The sequence below is a fragment of the Anabrus simplex genome, chromosome 13 (assembly GCF_040414725.1).
Source record: "Anabrus simplex isolate iqAnaSimp1 chromosome 13, ASM4041472v1, whole genome shotgun sequence".
Taxonomy (NCBI): domain Eukaryota; kingdom Metazoa; phylum Arthropoda; class Insecta; order Orthoptera; family Tettigoniidae; genus Anabrus; species Anabrus simplex.
The window spans coordinates 34165251-34187015 of NC_090277.1; positions in this window are offsets into that span (position 1 = coordinate 34165251).

The window sequence follows — 21765 nt, forward strand, 5'->3', positions numbered from 1 at the left end:
ATAATAATAATAATATTGCAACAAGACTTCACGTGGTCCTTGAATTATAACGAAAACCTACAACCCGTTTTCCAGTCACTGACCGGGTCAGGAATGGAGTGAATGAAGCCCCCATCCTGCTGCGAGGATAGGAATTGTACCGGCTGCCGAGGCCTGCTGCACTCCTCAGGGGCAATGATGAATGACTGACGGATGAAATGAATTATTGGAGAGTATTGCTAGAATGAAAGATGACAGGGAAAACCGGAGTACTCGGAGAAAAACGAATTTCACCTGGAGTGACCAGGATTTGAACCACGGAATCCAGCGCTGCCACCTGAGCCACGGAGGCTTTAGATGCCTTGATCTATATTCGAATTATTTTAGTGGATTTACCCATATTAGATTTGTTTTCATCGTTCATGTGGAATTCATAATGATTTACCATCGATATCTGTTTATCAATTTCCTGATCACGACAAATAAAGACGTGAAATTAAATGTCCGTGGTCTGCTATGACGGTACTTTCTGACTTGACACGTTTAGTTTTATTTCAACTACACCATTACGTTCGTCGTCTTCGTTAACGATACCGGACTTCACTCTACAATACTCTTAAAAAAAAAAATGGGCAAATCAGCAGCAACATGTACGATATTTTCCGCGCCTCGACACGCAAGCGGCCCCGGAATGAGAGTCAAGTTCGCTTGGAGTCGCGAGGCTTCATGCGAAGCGACCGTGCGGCCCCGCAATGCGCATCAGGGTAACTTGGAGTCGATAGTCTTCATGCGAACCGAGACCGGTGTTCGGAGTCGATGGAGTCGACACTCTCGATTCCAGGCTTCAGTCGCGCCCATCCGTAGTGTACAGTAGTGATGGGCTAGCGACGGAATCGAGTAGAATCGAGTAATGTGCTCTTAGAATCGGTATTACTCGACTCCAGACTCGAGTCCAAGCATACTGGTGTCGCTATCTGTGGACATGCCTTAGAACTAAAATCTACTGTACTGGAGTGCACGGCATGCAGGGTCACCCACAGAATATTTTTGTGGTGTGGAGTGCAATATGTTTGCTGCTGATGATTGATGTTGTTCAGTCATCGGTCGTCAATAATTCGATTGTTATGATTATTATTATCATCATCATAGGCACTAAAGGTTGTGACTTACTAACAAACTGTCAGCTGTTTAGCTAGAACAGAATGACGTTCTGTCCGCTGATTTGCTGCGTGAACGTACGTCACATTCTGGACGCCTCATCTTAATACCCGACATTATATCTGCCGAAAGTATGATGTACAGTACATATAAACTGCTGTAATTCACCTGTTCCCCCGGACGATTGTAGGCTTTGGCGCGGTTAGCAATAGGCTATGGTTACAATAAATCTGTCATACTACCGATCATATTAGCACATCTACGCCCGTGTATATGCATAATGGCTACATGAGATATAATTTACCAGTAGCGAAGCAATACAATGTGTGCAGAAATACCGTCTATAGTCTACAAATAGCACATGTTTAAAATACACTAATTACAACATACATACCGTGACAGGGATTTGAAATAATAATAATAATAATAATAATAATAATAATATCAATAATAATAATAATAATAATAATAATAATAATAATAATAATAATGTTATAACTTTTACGTCCAAGTACGTACATTTGTATGGTTTTCGGGGATGCCGAGGTACCGCATTTAGTCCCCCGGGAGATTTTTTACGTCCCAATAATTCTACCGACACTAGGTTGACGTATTTGAGCACCTTCAAATACTACCGGAATAAACCAGTATCGAACCGGCCAAGTTGGGCTATGAAGGCCAGATAAGCTATATTATCAATATTAGAATAGATGGCATATTCAGTGAAGTGTGTGCGAGACGCCGTAAACGGATATTTTCATATCTTATTATGCGTATTAAGTGGCATTATTATCGTTCTCAAGTAATTATCAAATTTAGGTTATTCCTTTTGCGCATTCATTGATTTTTTTCATATCGTACCGCGCTGTCGCAATCCCATAAACCCTCAGCGACCGCTTGTACGCATGCTTCATCCATCTACGAGCCGGCGAGTGAGCGAACGTGTGACGTCATGCTATCATCGAGCCTTCGCAAGCGAAGCGAGTCCGAGCCTGGACTCGAAAGAATCGAGTACCGCGATTCCAGGCATCACTCGCGCACATCACTAGTGTACAGCAAGCGGAGTGAGTGGCGTGCCTACACTAGGGCTATGCCGATCGATCAAGTGAAATAGTGCATGCATTACTTTCAGTCTGCTTCTCATTGTGTAGAATATTCATCTCAATTAGTTAACTGGTCACTGGTCGTTACGCATTGTTTGTGCTGTAATTTATACTTTGCTTTACTTTTTGAAGGTACTTAATGTCGGTTTCCTTTAGCATAACCCAACTTCATACTGGGTATTATTATAAAGTTAAGCGATTAGCACCCAGGGTATATTCGTATGACCAAAGCATATCGGGTATGCCGCATATCGTAATGTTTATACATTTCCAAATAAGACACTTACCTATTTTTGGTTCGATCTTGAAGTGGTAGATTTGTTGTTTAACCCGCGAAGACTGGCGCCTGGGTGTTTTTGACCCGAGACTTAAATAATAGCCTATAAGTCTGATTGGGTCATCCCTCGTTTCCTGTCGCCTTCAGTACCTTCCTTCCTGACCTTGGACTACATCCTGAGAAAGTTCACACGTTATAGCTTTGTAATCACCCGAGTTGTTAGTGTGTTACTCTCTGGCGGGTCAGATTTACCCAAGGCGCCAGTCCTCGCGTGACTTTTCGGTCAAATCAGTGCTTATCTTGATAGCTGTATCGATGGATTGGATAAAGGAACAAGAACGTTTAAAACGACTAATTGGTGAATTATTTAAAGAAGATGAAGAGGAGGAAAGAATCCATGGACCGGCAAGTGAAAGTGAAAGATGACTGCTAGTTGCTTTACGTCGCACCGACTCAGATAGGTCTTATGGCGACGATGGGACAGGAAATGGCTAGGAGTGGGAAGGAATCGGCCGAGGCCTTAATTAAGGTACAGCCCCAGCATTTGCCTGGTGTGAAAATGGGAAACCACGGAAAACCATTTTCAGGGCTGCCGATAGTGGGGTTCGAACCTACTATCTCGCGAAAGATGATTTGTGTGTCAGAAAGTGAGCTTAGCAAAATATTTGCTGAACAATCATCGGCTTGCTTCAGTCGGAACGATACGTAGGAATAAAAAAGACATTCCTCATAGTATTGTACAACACAAAAACAGACTACAGTATTCAAGTAAATTTCCATTTGATAATCAAGTGACTCTGGTGTCACATGTTCCGAGGAAATGGAAGACCGTGCTGCTCCTTTCAACAATGCAGCATGACGCAGCCATTGGTGGAGAAACCGGTGACAAACAGGAGGCAGGGATTAATACATTTTACAACTGGACAAAGTCTGGCGTTGATGTTGTTGACGTGCTTTTTGCAACGTACAACGTTGTACGTGTGAGTAACCGCTGGCCACCAACAGTATTTCATGCCATGCTGAATGTAACTGGCATAAATACTGTCATTGTCTACCAATCAAGGGGACCTGATAAGGTAGTTAGACGAGTTTTTCTCAAGCCATTGTCTGAAGAAATGGTCCACGATTACATGAAAATCCGAGCCGTAATGGAGAACTTTCTTCGTACACTGAGGCAGAACATAGCTGGATATGTAGACATTGAAACTCTGATGACAGGACCTCCAGCTAAGAAAGGCCGAACAAAACGTGAGTGTTGCCCTTCCTGTGCTGACAGGAAGATGAAAGCGGAGTGAAATAATTGTGGAATAATGATTTGAGGTCAACACACCATACCCATATGTCTCCTGTGTACAGGTATCGCTATCAGCCAGCATGAATAGCAGAGCACATTTTGTACAGCCATGAATTCTTGAAAAATACTGGTAACGATTTGTGAGTGAAAATGTTTATTGAGACTTGTGTTATATATTAATGTGAATATTTATTTGAATTGTTGATCCTAAGTTACTGAAATTGAAGATAAATACTTCTCTGCGAATATTAAGGCCTATTTTACAATTCATTAAGTTATTGTAATTATTTTGCATGTTATATTGAATACATGTTTAGAAATCACATTGAACGATTTAGAATAGTTCATTAGAACAGTCCACGTGCAAATTCATTTCATATGTCATGCATGATGGCAAAAATTAAATTTTAAAAATCCGGCTCAAATACACCCATACGCCAGTCATTGCTTTATATTTCTTCATGCCAGTCCTCAAGGGTTAATATTGACTTTTTGGTACGTATCATGACACTTAGTGCATAACCTCCGAAGGCCAGTCTCCACTGGTGGACATTTTACAACAACATGTTAAATGTTAAAACTGTTAAATACTGTTTCATTTAACATTGTGTCCACACTTATGAACATGTTAAACTTGACTTCGCCAGTCTGAGTGGCCCAGACGGTTGAGGAGCTGGCCTTATGCCCCAACTTAGCTGGTTCGATCCTGGCTCAGTCCGGTGGTATTTGAAGGTGCTCTTATTCGTCACCTTGCTCCGGTAGATTTACTGGCACTCCTGCGGGATAACATTCTGCCACTTCAGTGTCCCCGAAAACCGTAATAGTAGTTAGTGGGATGTAAAGCAAATAACATAATTATTAAACTTGACTTCCTGTGTTTATATACAGACAGTTCATTATATCAATTTGTGGTATTACATTCAGGTGTTGTCTTATATTTTCAAACAAGGACAATGGACTCAGATGAAGAGGATTTGGCCTTTGTTATTGCTACTGTTGCTTCTTACAAGATCTTGAGAATGAAGGAAAGGAGAATGTAGGCATGATAATACCTAAGGAAAAGGCACGATGTGGCTGATATTCTGAATGAGCTGAAAATAGTTTAGTTTTTTTTTTTTTTTTTTTTTTTTTTGAAAAAAAACCCCCACTTCCTACCATAAAAGAGGAGAACACACAGTTACTAGGAGCTATTCCACCTCACCTGCATCTTGGGAGAACTCTGTGTTTCTGCACAGTATAAACTTCGTCCACTCCCATCCCCTACTTCCTAATTTTCTGAACTTTTTTGCAATTCTTGATTGTACTGGGGGCGGAGGGAGGCTAGTTTATTTTTCAATGCACTCTCCCGAGCATTTATGGATAATTTTCAGTTCCTGGACACTGTCGGCTTTTCTGGCTTCACGTCGGTATTCCCTTGTATTCCACAAAGAAGGCCTTTCTGTTATATCATTAATTAAGTCCAGAGTGATCTCCTTGCTCCACTCCATTTCTTACTAAAAATTTTAGCATAGTGCAGAGAGAACAACACACGTGTGCATACTGTATTTGTAGCTTGTAACTACGATCCTACCTTGTCCATGAGAAGCACGTCATTTAAGCTATCTGTTGACATGGAAACAGCACGGAAGTTGTCGAAGCTGTGCCGACATCTCACGAACAACAAATTGACTTGACAAGTTTTCCATTTGGAGCGGAAAATACGCCAAAATATTCAAAGTGTTAACCTCAACATTCTGAGTTAACATGCAAAGTCAATTGGAAGACGCAATGACAACATACATGTCAATTCTATCATGTTAAATTTAACATGTAGGTGTTAAGTGTTAGTCAGTGGGGACCAGCCTTAACGTGTCAAACCATCTTGGCAACCACGCGCTGAAAATTTGATTTAACTAATTTTTCTGCCTGGATACCAGTTTCTTCTAGATGTAGACACAAGGTAGTGCATTACATTCCCACAGTTATGTAGTTGACTTTGTTTGTACCGCAGTTTATATGGCCTAAACTAGAAGTTTTTGATGCGGCGTAATAACCTGAATGTCTTCTTCACAAGTATTAAATATTGTTTAGTAAAACATCTGTGAGGATGTAACACTTATTGATTGTGTTTAGAGGATAGTTTTATTAAAGATATTAATTGTTGCTTGTGTCATCAGTCCACAGATTGGTTTGATGCAGTCTTTCACATCACCCTGTCCTCTGCTAACTTTCTCACTTGTACTGGTATGTAACTACTCTGCTCTGTGTAACAACTACTCTAATCTACTCTTCATATCAATGTTATGGTCTGTCCCTACCCTTCTAACCACCTACACTTCCTTTGCAAACTAACTGAACACGTCCTATGTATCCCAAGAATGTGTCCTATCCCTTCTTCTCATCAGACATCACCAAATTATTTTCCTTTCACCAATTTGATTCATTGTTTCATCATTTGTGATAATATCCATCCATCTCTCCTTCAGCATTCTTCTGTAACATGACATCATGTGGTTAGGGCCTATTTAGCATAATTAATATCATCACATGAACTGTCCATTTTTTATTCTTGTGTAAACACATATGAAATTTGCATAATTTTTTCTCTTAGTAGTGCACAGTGCTCTGTATGTGGTAGATAAACTAAGTATTGTGCTCAGTTTTGCCATAGTCAACGCAGTTCAGTCCATGGGCTGAAATGAGTAAAAATGAGATGTATCTCATGAGACATATCTCAAACGAGGATGGAGACTGAAATCATTTATGAGATAGTAATTGCTATGTAGATAAATAAAGTTTGGTTGTCTGCTAACAAGATGTTTCTCCTTCCCTTGATATGTATCTCCCACACTGTCAGCTGACACCACATTTCTGTAAACATTTCGTGACCCTGCTTAGTTTTATTACAACTCTTCTATTTGAGAACAGTGGCGATGGAAGAAAAAATTGCAGAAGTTCCGGTGCATTTGATCAAGATTATACAAAGGTAAGCTTTTAGTTTTCTGAAAATTGCTTCATGGAACACGCTGTAATGGGTCGAATGTCACAAATGTCATGATCTTCTAAATGCTGAGTTGTTTGCTGCTTAAATCTAAAAAAAGGTAATAAATACAAAAATCATTGAATAGAGTGGTAATTTTATCTATTCAATGAAAAATATCCTTGCATATAATGAAGTGCGACTTTTGAAACAAACTTCTCATGCTATAGCCCTGTTGGGTATTGGCCTACGAAGCGACTTATACTGAGTCTGAAACCGTCCGATTACGAGGAGACGCATGTTCTATGTGACAAATTCCTCCTTCTGTTAGCTCCTCAATGTTTCTCATGTAAGATGAGTGGACCTCAAATCAGCTCTTATATTCAGATAAAAATCCATGACCTAACCGGTAATTGAACCCTGAGTCTCCAGGTAAGTTTCAGACTCGCTACCCTGCATTGCCATGACTTGAAACCTCGAAAAAGTTTAGTGGAATTTTTTCAGCAGCAAACTGGTGGAGTAAAAGAGATTTTCGATATTGACACACAGGCGGTGTAAAATTAAAATATTTTCAAACAGTAGCTGAATTATTGTCTCTATTAATTATCTCCTGCCTCCTGTACCGAGCATTTAAATGGGAACCCAGGGGCTCTCAACTTGGGGTTGCTACAACATGGTCCTTAGCTGAGTCTGGGAATACTTCTACTTACTTGTGCCATGCTATTCATGTTAACCTTTGCTAGCTGACCAGTTTCAATTAACTCTTATTCTTTCCTGAACCCTATGGTATTAGTTTTCCTAGTCCTTCATTTTAACATTCTTAAAGGCCCTTCCTTTCATTTTTCTAAGTGTTGGACTTCTTTTTTTCTTTCTTCTGAATAGAGTGAAGAGAGGGTGGTTGTTTATTTGCATTTTCACTTCCAACAATAATTGCATTTTTCACCAGCAGAAAGAAAAGTAAGGATGAAGTAGAGCGTGACTCAGTGATAAGGATTAGGCTCAATACCTGATGGCGGATTTTGCAATGGTTTCACAATGGAGAAAAAATGTGGAGAGCACCAAGAGATTCTCTTGAACATAATTACAAAGATGTCTACAAGTTTCGTATAGAAAACATGGATTTTCACAATATCCAGGAGCCAGTATACAAAACGTGGAGCTCAGACAAATAAGGAGAAGTATGGGTGGATTTTATTGGTGCCATGGGTTTTTTCTTTGTATCTTAATGAAGGCCATGGCAGCTTCCTTAATACTCCTAGCCCTTTCCTGTCCCATCTTCACCATAAGACTTATCTGTGTCAGTGTGATGTAAAGCAACTTGTAAATAAAAAGTGAAAGATTACAGCCTTGTCTTACCCCAGTAAGTGTCATGAACCAAAAACTCACTCAACCATCATTTCTCACTGCAGCCTAATTGTCAACGTAAATTCCTTTGATTGGTTTTAGTAATCTACCCATAATCCCATAGCCCCCAGTATGGCGAACAACTTTTCCCTCACCACTCTGTCACATGCCTTCTCTAGATCTATGAAACATAAACATTACTGACCATTCCTCTAGTAGCATTTTTCAATTACTTGGTGCATACTGAAAATCCAGTCCTGACAGCCCCTCTGTTTTCTGTAACCACACTGGTTTTTATCCAACTTACTCTCGACCACTAATCTCATCCCTCCTTTTGAAATGGTGGTGATATCTTGTCTGATATACAGATTAGTGAGATACCTTGATAGTTGTAGCAATCTTTCCTCTTCCCTTGCTTATAGATATGTGCCATTTCTGCTCTTGTCCAATCAGAAAGTACCTTACTAATACTCCATGCTGATCTTATTACTCTATGAAGCCATTTAATGCCTGCCTTCCTGCTATAATTCAGCATTCCATGTCTAATTTCATCTATTCCTTCAGCTTTATGACAATGGAGTTTATTTACCACACTTTCCACATCCTTCAGTGTAATTCGACCACCATCATTGTCCTTCTCCCTATAAGCTTGGTTGTTTGTGACATCGACAGGAAAATTTCCTTTTGCATTGAGAAGATTCTTAAAACTTTCCTTCCACCTGTCCAGTGATTCCCTCAGGTCTATTATGAGTTCACCTGATTTACTCAAAATAAAATACCATTCATTTCCTATTCCCCTCCCTTTCTAAGGTTCTTTCTTACTGTCCAGATAGGTTTTCATGCTGCTTGACCTGGCCTTTCCAGGTTGTAGCCAACATCTCCTTATGAGTTCTTGGATCCAGCAACTATCTGTTTTTTTTTTTTGCTATTTGCTTTACGTTGCACCGACACAGATAGGTCTTATGGCGACGATGGGACAGGGAAGGGCTAGGAGTGGGAAAGAAGTGGCCATGGCCTTAATTAAGGTGGAGCCCCGGCATTTGCCTGGTGTGAAAATGGGAAACCATGGAAAACCATCTTCAGAGCTGCTGACAGTAGGGTTCAAACCTACTATCTCCTGAATACTGGATACTGGCCGCACTTAAATGACTGCAGCTATCAAGCTCGATACTATCTGTTTCACTCTGGTTCATTCATCTATGTAAAATCCCTATCTTCATCAGTCCCTGTTTGGAATCATTTCTGGTACCCCTTCATTTTACGTTTACAAACTGCTTGCACTTCCATTATTCCACCAAGATGTTAGCCTTTTCCCATCTTCACACACTTTTGTCCCTAGGCATTCCCTTGTTATTTCTACTATAGCATTCCTGTATGCCATCCATCCTCTCTCTATATCCTGAATCTGCTTACGGTCCATTGATTGGAAATTTTCGCTAATCACATCTTTATACTTGTGTCTAATTCCCTCGTCCTCGAAGTTTTCTACCCTTATTCTTCTGCAGACAGTTTTAGTTTTCTCTATCGTAGGCCTAGAGATACTTAGTTCACTGCAGATCAGATAGTGGTCCGTATTATCAGAAAATTCCTGGAAAATCCACACATTCCATACAGATTTTCTGAATTCAAAGATTATTATAATATAGTAATATAGTACCTTAATTAAGGCCTTGGCCACTTACTTTCCATTCCTAGGCCTTTCCTGTCCCATCATCGCCATAAGACCTATCTATGTCGTTGCGATGTAAAGAAAAAAACTAATGGTAATGCTAGAAAACTAGTGCTTGACTTATAGATATATACTCATATTATGAAGACCTTTTTAGTACTGTGAAGAATTCACAGTATTAGGGGAGAAAACAGATAACTGCTGACACAAAAGGAAAGAATAGAAACCTCTGAATTGTGATGTTACCCAAATGTGTTGAAAGTCAATAGGATAGTTCAGGTTACAAATGAGGTGATTGTGAATAAGGTTGATAAGAGAGGAAAGGTTTGGCAAAAGTAGACCTTAGGAAATATTCATGGGATACATGTTGAGAAATTCAGAACTCATTCATCTGATTTCTAAGATAAGTATATAGAGTAGGAATTTAATACCAGTTGGGAAATGATACACATCTGAATAGACAGAGGATGTAGTAGTTCTGTAGGAAAGGGTAGGTAACAGCAGGTTAGTGCATTGTGGAGATCTTTATAAAACAAAATTACAGACCTGGAGGGCAGCACGGGGTATGGTGACATGGAGATCAGTATCAAACTAGTCTACAGACCTAGAGGGAGGGGGGGACACTGATAGTGTAGTGACATTGTCAATGGCTTCTCTGCAGGGTGCCCATGTTTTCTTCCCAAGCAGTACCTGTTGGATGTTAGAAATAAAAGCCTTGTACCTGTGATGTGGTTTCCATTGAGGACTAGAGAATCTGTGGCTGTGATAAAGACATTGACGAAATTGAGAGCTTGCTTACTTGGTTGGTCTAAAAACTATGACCCTGATGATGATGTTACATACTTCTTGGTCTTTTTTCAGAAAAAGTCAGTGGAAGTAGTTTTTGGCTCATTTCCATATAAATACCTCTGTAGCTGTGTGAAATGGACCAGAAAATAGAGATCAAGGAGGAACCTGTCTGGCGTGAAGGCATGGCAAGTACATCCTTCGTAAGTATCATTCCTGATCATTTTATAGTGATCCGAATTTAATTGATATTCAAAACATTCTCAGATATATAAGTTTCAAAGTATTTCATCTGGAATAATGTTCAGTGCATAACAAGAACAGGGGTACATTCTCCAACTTTTAAATGTACTTAGTCAGGTGTTTCATTACACGACATGTCATTACTTTTTTTTTTTTTTTTTCACAATAGAGAAATGGGAAATGAACCTTGAACAAAGTGCTCATTCAGGATACATTCAATGCATTGTTAAAATAACTGATAGTGACTGGATCCTTTTCACCTAAAATTATGAAATGAGAGGATCAAATCCACTATTGGCAGTATTGATCATTCTGTATTAATTTATTTGGCACCTACAGATTTACTGCTACATTTCTCACTGGATATGTGTTATATTGGTGTGTGTATGGGGAGTTCGATAATTGTTGAATTTTGTTCATAATTTCTCCTGATTGAATAGATTTTTATGACCTTTATGGTCAGCTTGTTTAGTTGGGTTTTCCACTTCATTATATAGTGGGCTTGTGTGGTCATGGAGGAAAATTTTTGTTGCTTTCTTTTCTTCAAGTTTTTAGTTTTTGTGCAGTTTCTCATGATGTATTTGTTTACTTCCTAACTTGAAAATTTGTACAGCCATCTCCTTGGGGGAAATATATTCATGAAACACTACCAGAACATTCGACAGTTGTGGAAGCCGCTGAAAAAATAAGTTAAGAGAGCTATGGGAGGTGTATGACAATTATTTATACTCTTCTTCTTGAACAACATGTGGCTTGCTCGGAAAGATTATAGCTTGCTGATAACATTGACAGCACTCGCAGATGGGGCAATTTGTAAAATTATTTTCCTTACAGTAGTGGTACTTAAGGAATGCCTTAAATATGTCCACACAACATAAGAAGTTATGCAACCTAGAAGAATACGTAAAGACCACCAGGTCGTCCTCGGTACTGAGTCCAATCCACTGCCCTGAGATATACTCATCCACATAGCAATACAACTTGTATTCATCAGTAAGAGGAGTTGCACCTTTTTGGAACATTGAGATTACCAGAATTATAATAACTACAGCTGCAGTACATCAAGGTATAGCATACCTGTCGCAGTACTCCTAAGACTTCGTACAACTTTGCTTATGAGATTGCACAAATAGGGAAATGTAAGAGAGTAATATTATTATTACCTGGTAGAGTAAGGAATTTACGTGGCTCATATGTGTACATTGTGATTGTTGAGTGATCCATTGAAATGAAAATTCACCTTCTACTGCATTTAAAAACTAGAGAATGGCAAAATTATTGACCACCTCGTTTTCCCCCATGATATTACAACACTAATATTATCTGACCTGATTGGTTGTAGGTACTGCAACACCTGTATTAATGTTCTTTGAAATCTACAACAACCTTACTATTGTTATCTTAATAGAAACAAAATCCTGCAGGATTTCGGAAGTTTCTTTTAGGAGGAAGTCTAGAGGTTTAGAGTGATAGGGGAGGCCATGATGTTAGTATGATAGGAAGATTGTATTAAATATATGGTTCACTATTTCGAGGAGAAACAGTTAGAGACATGGAAAGCTGCATCATCCTAGACCATGGTTGGATATGCCAAACACATTAGTAATAACCGTAGTCTATACAGGATGAACTTAAATGAAGCGACAAACTGCAGGGACTGATTCCTGACTGGAAATGGAGGAAATAAGTCCTACAAACATGTATCTGGAAATGGATGGTCTGCTTCCAATGACAACAAATAGTCCAAAAACACAGTACATAGCTGAATCGCATCCACATCACAGTAAATGTTCGAAGTTGCACGTGCTCAGACATCATATTATGGATTGCCTCACTCTTTTGCACGTTCTGGCTCCTGCCGAATAGTGTCACAAGTGTCGTGAACATGCTGTTGGAGGGTCTGCACATCAGGAACTGGTTCAGCATACACAACGCTTTTCAGATGTCCCCATAGGTAAAAATCCAGGGTTTTAATTCCGGTGATCTAGGAGGCCATGCAGCAGGGCCTTTGCGTCCTATCAAATGCCTGGGGAAGATGTTAAGGTGTTGACGAACTGTAATGCGGAAGTGGGATGGTGCTCCATCATGCAGGAACTACATAACCTGTCTTATTACCAAAGGCACATTCTCAAGCAATCCAGGCAGAGTATTCTACAGGAAGTCTAGGTACATTTCTCCATTATAATAATAATAATAATAATAATAATAATAATAATAATAATTTGTTTTATTTATCCTGGCAAAGTTAGGGATGTACTCCATTTCTTACACTTCACCAGTCTTAACCTAGAACACTTAATAATAACTACTGATGACAAAAATATGATAATATGAACAATAATAACTAATAGCATTAACAAAAGTAACCACACTTTAAAAAAATCTTATCATCTATATAATATAAATTGTACGTAGAGTGCATTAAGAATATAATTATGAATAATGAGTACTATAACTACTACTTAAGAAAAAGTTTAAAAAATATATACATTTCTACAGTACATCGAAATATCACCTTTAATTGAGAGGTGAAGAGAAAGATTAGTAAGAAGGAGAAGAAGAAGAAGAAGATCTGTGAAAGGAAGAGGGAAATGTCGATGAAGAGGCAGTAGAATTAGTGTTTTCAGGTCATATTTTGATGATTCATGCATGTTTACGTAGTGTTTCGACACAGGCATATTTAAAAGCTAAGCTGCTGGACATGCTTCTGACGTCCACTGGTAAGAGATTCCATTGTCGGGCTGCGGTAACGGTGAATGATTTCGTGTAGATTACTGTTCTGTGTACAGGAAGGGACAAACACATGGTGCTGCAGGATCGGGTATTTATGTTATGGTCTGTGGAGAGGAGCTTCATGCGATCATGGAGATAGGCTAGTTCAGAACTTTTAAGAATAGTATGCAAAAAGCAAAGAGTATGAAGTGTGCGTCGTTCTTGCAGGCGAGACCACCCGAGCCGCGTGTAAGACGGTGTGACATGGTCAGCGTAACGAAGTCCACAGATAAATCTTACACAAGCATTCTGAGCACACTGTAATTTCCTTTCCCAGTCTACTCCTAGGTTGTTATAAACTATATCACAATGATCAAAATGAGGTAATGCGAGTGATTCAACAAGAATTTTCTTTAGTTTAAAAGGGAAAGTGAATTTGAATTTACTGAGACAGCGTAGCATTCCGTATATTTTTCTACACACAGATATAGTTTGGGCAGACCAGGACAGATGTTTGTCAAATATTATACCAAGATTTCTTACATTTTGGCTATACTGTATGGGAGTACCACTTATGGACAACTGTGGTAATGCTGTTCAATTGAGTTTGCAAAGTAATTTAGGGTAACCATTAATTTTTGCCTGGGATTTTGATGGGTTTAGTTTTAATCCGTGATTTCTGGCCCATATATCTATGGTCTTCAAGTCTTCATTTAGGTGACGTATGTCTGAGTGTTGGTTTTTGGGTTTCCTGTATATATATATCTGTAGGTCATCAGCGTATAAGTGGTATTTACAGTGTTTTAATCCGGAAGATATGCCATTTATATACAAAGAGAAAAGTAGGGGGCCCACTACAGATCCTTGTTGTATTCCTACGTCAACCATACGCCAATTTGAATGTTCATTGTTGTTATTAAGTACACAATGCCGGCGACCGGTGAGACAGGATCTGATCCACTGGAGTGCACTCGCGGATAAATTTAAACTATTTAATTTGGATATGTATGTCCCTGTCAACAGTGTCGAAAGCTTTACTAAAGTCCAGTAACGCTGGAACTGTAAGTTGTTTGTTGTCCATAGCTTGCCTTATGTCATCAGTCACATGTGTTAATGCACTGCAAGTGCTGTGTCTTGGTCTAAAGCCGGACTGGTGGATATCAAGAAGATTGTGTTGAATAAGATAGTTGGTAATTTGCTTGTGAACTATGAATTCTAAAGCTTTTGACAATATGCATAAGATGCTAATCGGCCGATAGTCACCTACGTCCTTCGCCAGTCTTATTTTCAGAAGCGGGCGAACTATGGCTATTTTCCATATTTCCGGATAAGTCCCCTGTTGAAGTGAGTAATTAAAAATATTCACCATTGGATAAATGATGTGATGGAGAATTTTCATGAGCATTTCATAGCCTATATTATCTACACCCCTAGCCCTGGTCTTGATGCGTTTTATTGAGTCAATCACTTCTTGCGGTGTGACGTAACTGAAGTAAAATTGATCTCTTAGCTGAGATGGCGTATTATCATATGTATCAATATTTTTCTCCTTTACGACCGGATTAATTCCCATTGGGTGGTGTGAATAAGAGCGTGTGCTCGCTGAGTGCCTGAGTGTCTTCCTGCTGATGAGCTTCCACTCCGCATTTGCGATGAATAAAAATATAGAGCGGAAGCACAGCGTACACTCGTGTGTCTGGAGCAGCCACTCAGTGTCACTGATCAAGGTCGTGCACGTGCCATGTGTACAACACCTTACACTGAGATAACACTTCGATGACTTCCGGATAGTTCAATGCTTAACACAGCAGACGGCAGTGTGGAATTCCAATCCGCTTTTGTCTCCATTTTAAAGGAACATACAATTATGTTTTCAATGTCACAGTTACCAGATAAGAAGCACCAGAAAACAGGTGCAATAAATGCAGTTCAGTGTGAACTACTCGCTAAATTTAACTTAAACATTTCCGTCCAACAACTGTCTGATTGGCTGAATGGTCAGCATTGAGGCCTTCGGTTCAGAGGGTCCCGGCTGGGTCGGGGATTTTAATCGCCTGTGATATATCTTCTGGCCCGAAGATTGTGTGTTTGTCTTTGTCCCAACACTTTCCACTTCACATTCGTACAATACACTACATTACCAACCATCACAGAAACATGCAATAGTGATTAACTGATTACATCCCTCCATCTAGGGTTGGCATCAGGAAGAGCATCCGGCCGTTAAACAGGGCCAAATCCACATGTGCGACACAATTCGCACCCAGGACCCCACAGAGGTGGGAAAAGCGGTAGAAGGAGAAGAAGAATATCTGTCCAACAACTGTTGGTAAAAAATTACAAAGCATTAAAACAAGACTGAAATATAAAGTAGAATTAAAGCGTACAGGAAACAAATGCATATCATTAAAATAATGGGAGAAGCGGCTGATGAATCTGATGCAGGGCGAGAATAACCCTACCATCGACCGTCTGAAAGGTAGGAAATCATAACCTTAATATTACGACATTATTAAATTGAGGAAAATGTTAGGCCTATGACGTAAATAACAAACATTAATTATGATGAAAATAATATATTGACAATTGAATGATATTTTTAAGGAGCCAGATCTGCAGGACCAGATGAGTTGGCCATGTGGTTAAGGGCGCGCAGCTGTGAGCTTGCATCCGGGAGATAGTGGGATCGATCCCCACTATCAGCAGCCTTGAAGATGGTTTTCCGTGGTTTCCCATTTTCACACTAGGCAAATGCTGGGGTTGTACCTTAATTAAGGCCACGGCCGTTCCCTTCCTAATCCTACGCCATTCCTATTCCATCGTCGCCATAAGTCCTATCTGTGTCAGCGTGACGTAAGCAAGTTGTAAGATTGCAGAAGTTGTCATCCCTTCGTCTTCCCACAGAGGCACTCCTACTCTGCAAACATCGGAGTTTACCTTGATACATCTACACTGGTTGAATTCTTCCTTTCCATTGCAAGTGGTCTGTACACTGATGCTAGGGACGCTTTTTCTGTAAATGTAGTCATTGCCATGAACATGTGGCTTCTGAATTTGTACATGAGTGCAGTCTACAGTTCCGACAGCATGAGGGAAACTCAAATGTTCTTGCCACTTACCCCGGGCTTCCTGCATCTAAGCAACCTTTGTTGGAATTTTATCTAATAATCTGCTTTCATTTCTGTTCATGTCAAAACCTGTGAAAATTTTTTTGACACACTTCTCCGAGATGTCTTCACCAACTTCACTCTAAAACCCAGGGTCACCAACATAACGCATGAAGATTTACATTTTTTCTTCATTTGTTAGTGCACCACCTCTTGTTTCTTTGGAGTGTCCAAGGAAATGCTCCGTTAAGCATTCAGCATGCTCCTTGAAAATCCACAGCCTGTTTCTTGTCATCTGACCGGGTCAGGGATGGAATGAATGAAACCCCATCTTGCGATGAGGATAGGAATTGTGCCGGCTGCTGAGGCATGTCCACTCCTCTGGGGCAATGATTAAAGACTGATAGATGAAATGAAATGATATTGAAGAGTGTTGCTGGAATGAAAGATGACAGGAAAAACTGGAGTACCCAGAGAAAAACCTGTCCTGCCTCCGCTTTGTCCAGCACAAATCCCACGTGGAGTGGCTGAGATTTGAACCACGGAACCCAAAGGGGAAAGGCCGGCGCGCTGCCATTTGAGCCATGGAGGCTCTTCAGTATGCACCTTACTGACCTTTATAACACTATGTAATCAAGTTGAGATGATTCTCTGCAAGGTTTATATAATTTTCTTTTCTGATTAACCACCACCATTACCTCTGCCATGCTATTGAACTTGACACTATCATTTGGAGTCACCTACTGAGTTAGCTCAAGGAAACATGAGCAGGTGCTTACCGGAAAGAGTGCCTGCTTTATCTTTATTCACCAGAAATCTGGAGCGCCCACTCTGCTACTCGAGCGACTGGAGTGTGTGCTCAAGGTCACAGGTCTGCTGTGAGTGACTGCTTCTGACAGGAGGTTTTTATTCACCTCATTGCGAGTGCCTGCTCTAAATTCGCGAGTAAAGAGTGGTTGCTCATTTTTATTCACACCACCCATTGAGGCATTGTGGAATAATAACTGGTCCAAGTATGTGGTCACCAAGAATCCCTGCCCAAGCATTGATGCTGAGCAAATGCTGGTGAGACGCTTCAACCATTCCCCGGAGATTTTCCGTAGCCCACAGATGACGATTTTGCATATTGATGATGCCATTTCTGATGAAGGTTGCTTCATCGGTAAAGAGCACTTACAGTACGACAGAAACCCTATAACTGTGATGGCCTGGTGCAAAAACCATCGACAAAATCCTTCCTGTAGAGGGAAATCCGCTGTTGATAATCCTTGCACTTGTTGCAGGTGATAGGGATAATAGCGGTTGTCATGCAGGATGCACATAATCGTAGTCTGTCTTACACCATGTTGGCAGGCCACTTGCCTGGAGCTTGTACTAGGGTTCATCTCAATGTCCTGTAGAACCTGTTCCTCCAGGTCTGGTGTACGCACAGTCCACCACCTCCCTGCACATCTGAAAGGACACATGATCATGCAAACGCCCAAAAAGGGCTTGAAACATTGTGTGATGTGGTTGGTGCCTGCTCTGTAGGGTGTCTGTGAGGGTACTTGTTTTGGTATAGCCGTGCTGTCTCTCGACTATTTCCACTGGCTTGGCCTACACAAACACCATCTCGGCTTGTTCCCGACATGAATACCAGACCATTCTGCTTCCGACAGTATGCTACTTCAATCACACTATCGCAACAGACGAAACACACTGCAAGTAGTTAGAGAAAATTTCATTCATCTGTGCCCTCTACCGTCGCAATGATGCATTTTGGGACACATGTTCATAGGACATTTGTTCCTCCATTTCCAGTCAGGAATAAGTTCCTGCAGTTTGTTGGTTTTATTAAAGTTCACCCTTTATTAATAAATTTGTGACAACAGAGTATATATACACACATTGATTATTTTGGCAAGATTTTATTATAATTATCCATTTCAGGTATAATAATGATACCTATGTATTTTTAAGCTTTGGTGTCATGCCTGTTTTTCCTTTTTGTTTTGTTTGATTTCTTGTAAGTGAAAAACTATGGGATATATATTTGGATAGTTTTTCATGTAATATCATTTCCAGATGCATGAATGCACTGGGGCTCTGTACAAAGACTGAAATAGTGATTTTGTTCTCTTTTCATTGTTGTCAAAATATCAAGGATAGTACTTACCAGGAGAACTGTCAAGAGAATTCTAGACTTGTTTTATTCAAATAAAACCCTGATCCTACAAATGAAGCATCTCAATTGGAACATATTTCTTTTTAACCTGGCTGTTTAGGGTTGAATTTTCTTATTTATAATTTTAAGGGCTTATTTGCCTCCCTATTTTAAGAAAGTTAAAAGCCATCAAATCTTCACATTACATATGCGTGACAGATTTTCTGATTCAAGGGCCATATGAACCAGATAGGAAGCCCACAATTTGCTACTTGTAGTTGTGTTGGATATCAAAATGTAAAAATATTGAAGTATTAATATAGACAAGCCACAGGACTTCAGTATGTCTCCACATAATACGCACTATTGTTTTCATTGCTGAAATTTGTAATAAATGCTTCTGAGTTATTTGTCTTTTTCCTTTCCATTTTGATTTTTTCGAAGGTCTGGAATAAACGTAGCATGAAATACGGTTTTTTCCAAGTGTATCCTTGCTCGATATTGGACCCTGTAAAGTTCATCCTAAGTTATGTTAAAGTTTAAGTTTTCATAGGTACATATCAGCATGTAAGGAAGGGACGGCCCTGTAACTCGACTCTGCTGAGAAAATCTCACTTGCTGCTTTGTCTCTCCTTTTTGGCTCCAAATCTCTCCTCAAATTTGAAACAACTTTCCGAATGAAATGGATTTCGAAGGGGAGCTCTCATTATTAATAGGGTTTATGGAAGGAAGGAAGGAAGAAAGAAAGTAGAACTGGCTAAGTCAGCGAAGAGAATGCATCTGGATGTCCTAGCAGTTAATGATATTTGGGTAAGGAGTGATAATGAAGGAAGAGGAGATTATAATATATACTTGATGGGTGTTTAGAGGGGAAGGGCAGATTATGGGGTAGGACTGTTCATCAGGAATACTATTGCATACAACATAGTTTCCATTAGGCAGCTACATGAGCAAATGATGTAGGTAGATTTGGCAGTTGGTGGAATTGGACAAGTTTTATGAAGCATGGAATGACATCATAGTCTGGGTCAACAGCAAGAATAGGATAGTGCTAATGGTTGATATCAATTCAAGAGTTGGAAATTGACTTGAAGGATATGCAAGGGTGATTGTAAGTGTGGGGAATGTTTGGAAGGTAATAGGAATGGGATACATTTGGTGGACTTTATGTGCTAGTATAGGATTAGCAGTTATAAATACATTCTTTAAGCATAAGACAAGTTACAGTTACACAAGGGAAGGTAGGTACATCAGATCCATAATAGACTATACCATAACCTACTCTGAATTCAGGAAATCTGTTAAGAATGTGTCGGTATTCCAGGGATTTTTTGTTGTACAGACCACTACCTGATTTGTAGTAAACTAAGTATCTCAAGGCCTAGGGTAGAGAAAGTGCAAGCTGTCTCTAGGGGAATACATATATATATATACATTATCATAAAAGTCTGGTATGCCTTTCAGTGTTCAGTCTGCAAGCCTCTGTGAATTTACTAAAAATTGCCACGATCCCCTATTTGCAACTCGTGTTGTGGCCTCACTTAGTTCTATACCTGTTATCTTTAAATCGTTAGAAACTGAGTCTAACCATCATCGTCTTGGTCTCCCTCTACTTCTCTTACCCTCCGTAACAGAGTCCATTAATCTCCTAGGTAACCTATCCTCGTCCATTCGACTCACACGACTCCACCACCTAAGTCCGTTTATGTGTACAGCTTCATCCATCGAGTTTATTCCTAACTTAGCCTTTATCTCCTCATTCCAAGTACCATCCTGCCATTGTTCCCACCTGTTTGTACCAGCAATCATTCTCGCTATTTTCATGTCTGTTACTTCTAACTTATGAATAAGATATCCCGAGTCCACCCAGCTTTCGCTCCCATAAAGCAAAGTTGGTCTGAAAATTCATCTGGGAGCTGACCCTTCTTACACAATACTCTTGATCGCAACTGCTAGCTTACTGCATTAGCTTTACTATACCTTGATTCAATCTCACTTACTATATTACCATCCTGGGAGAACACACAACCTAAATACTTGAAATTATCTACCTGTTGCAGCTTTGTATCAACAATCTGACATTCAGTTCTGTTCAATTTCTTACCTACTGACATCAGTTTAGTCTTCAAAAGGCTAATTTTCATACCATACTTATTGCACCTATTTTCAAGTTTCAAGATATTAGACTGCAGGCTTTCAGCACAATCTGCCATTAAAACCAAGTTGTCAGCATAGGCTAGACTGCTTACTACATTTCCACCTAACTGAATCCCTCCCTGCCATTTTATACCTTTCAGCAGATGATCCATGTAAACTACGAACAGCAGAGGTGAAACATTACAGCCTTGTCTATCTCCTGTAAGTACCCTGAACCAAGAACTCATTTTACCATCAATTCTTACTGAAGCCCAATTGTCAACATAAATGCTTTTGATTGACAATGGTGTTGGTGAAATTACTCGTAAGGAAGTGAAAAGCATGGCAAATAAACTCAACTTTCTTAAAGCAGCAGGAATAGATGTAATTAGATCCAAAATGGTGAATTATAGTGGGAAGGCAGGGATGAAATGGCTTCATAGAATAATAGAATTATCATGGAGTATTATTATTGATTTATCATATGATGAAAGGAGAAATATCAGCTATTTACAAAATATGTACAAAAATACACACACATACACACACTCTCAAGTTCATAAAATTATTTGCAATACTATGTATTAGCAAGGTACCTTCAGACTGGACAAAAGCTGTAACTGCACCTACCTACATAAGCAAGGGAACAGGATAGATTGCAACAACTATTGAGGTATATCATTGACTAGTATACAAGGCAAGGTGCTCACTGTCATCTTGGAAGGTAGGGTGGGTTCAGTGTTTGAGAGGAAGTTGGATGAAAATCATTGTGGTTTCAGACTCCAAGGGGACTGTTAGGAACAGATTTTCAGTATGTGCCAGATAATTGAAAAATGTTATGATAGGGGTAGACAG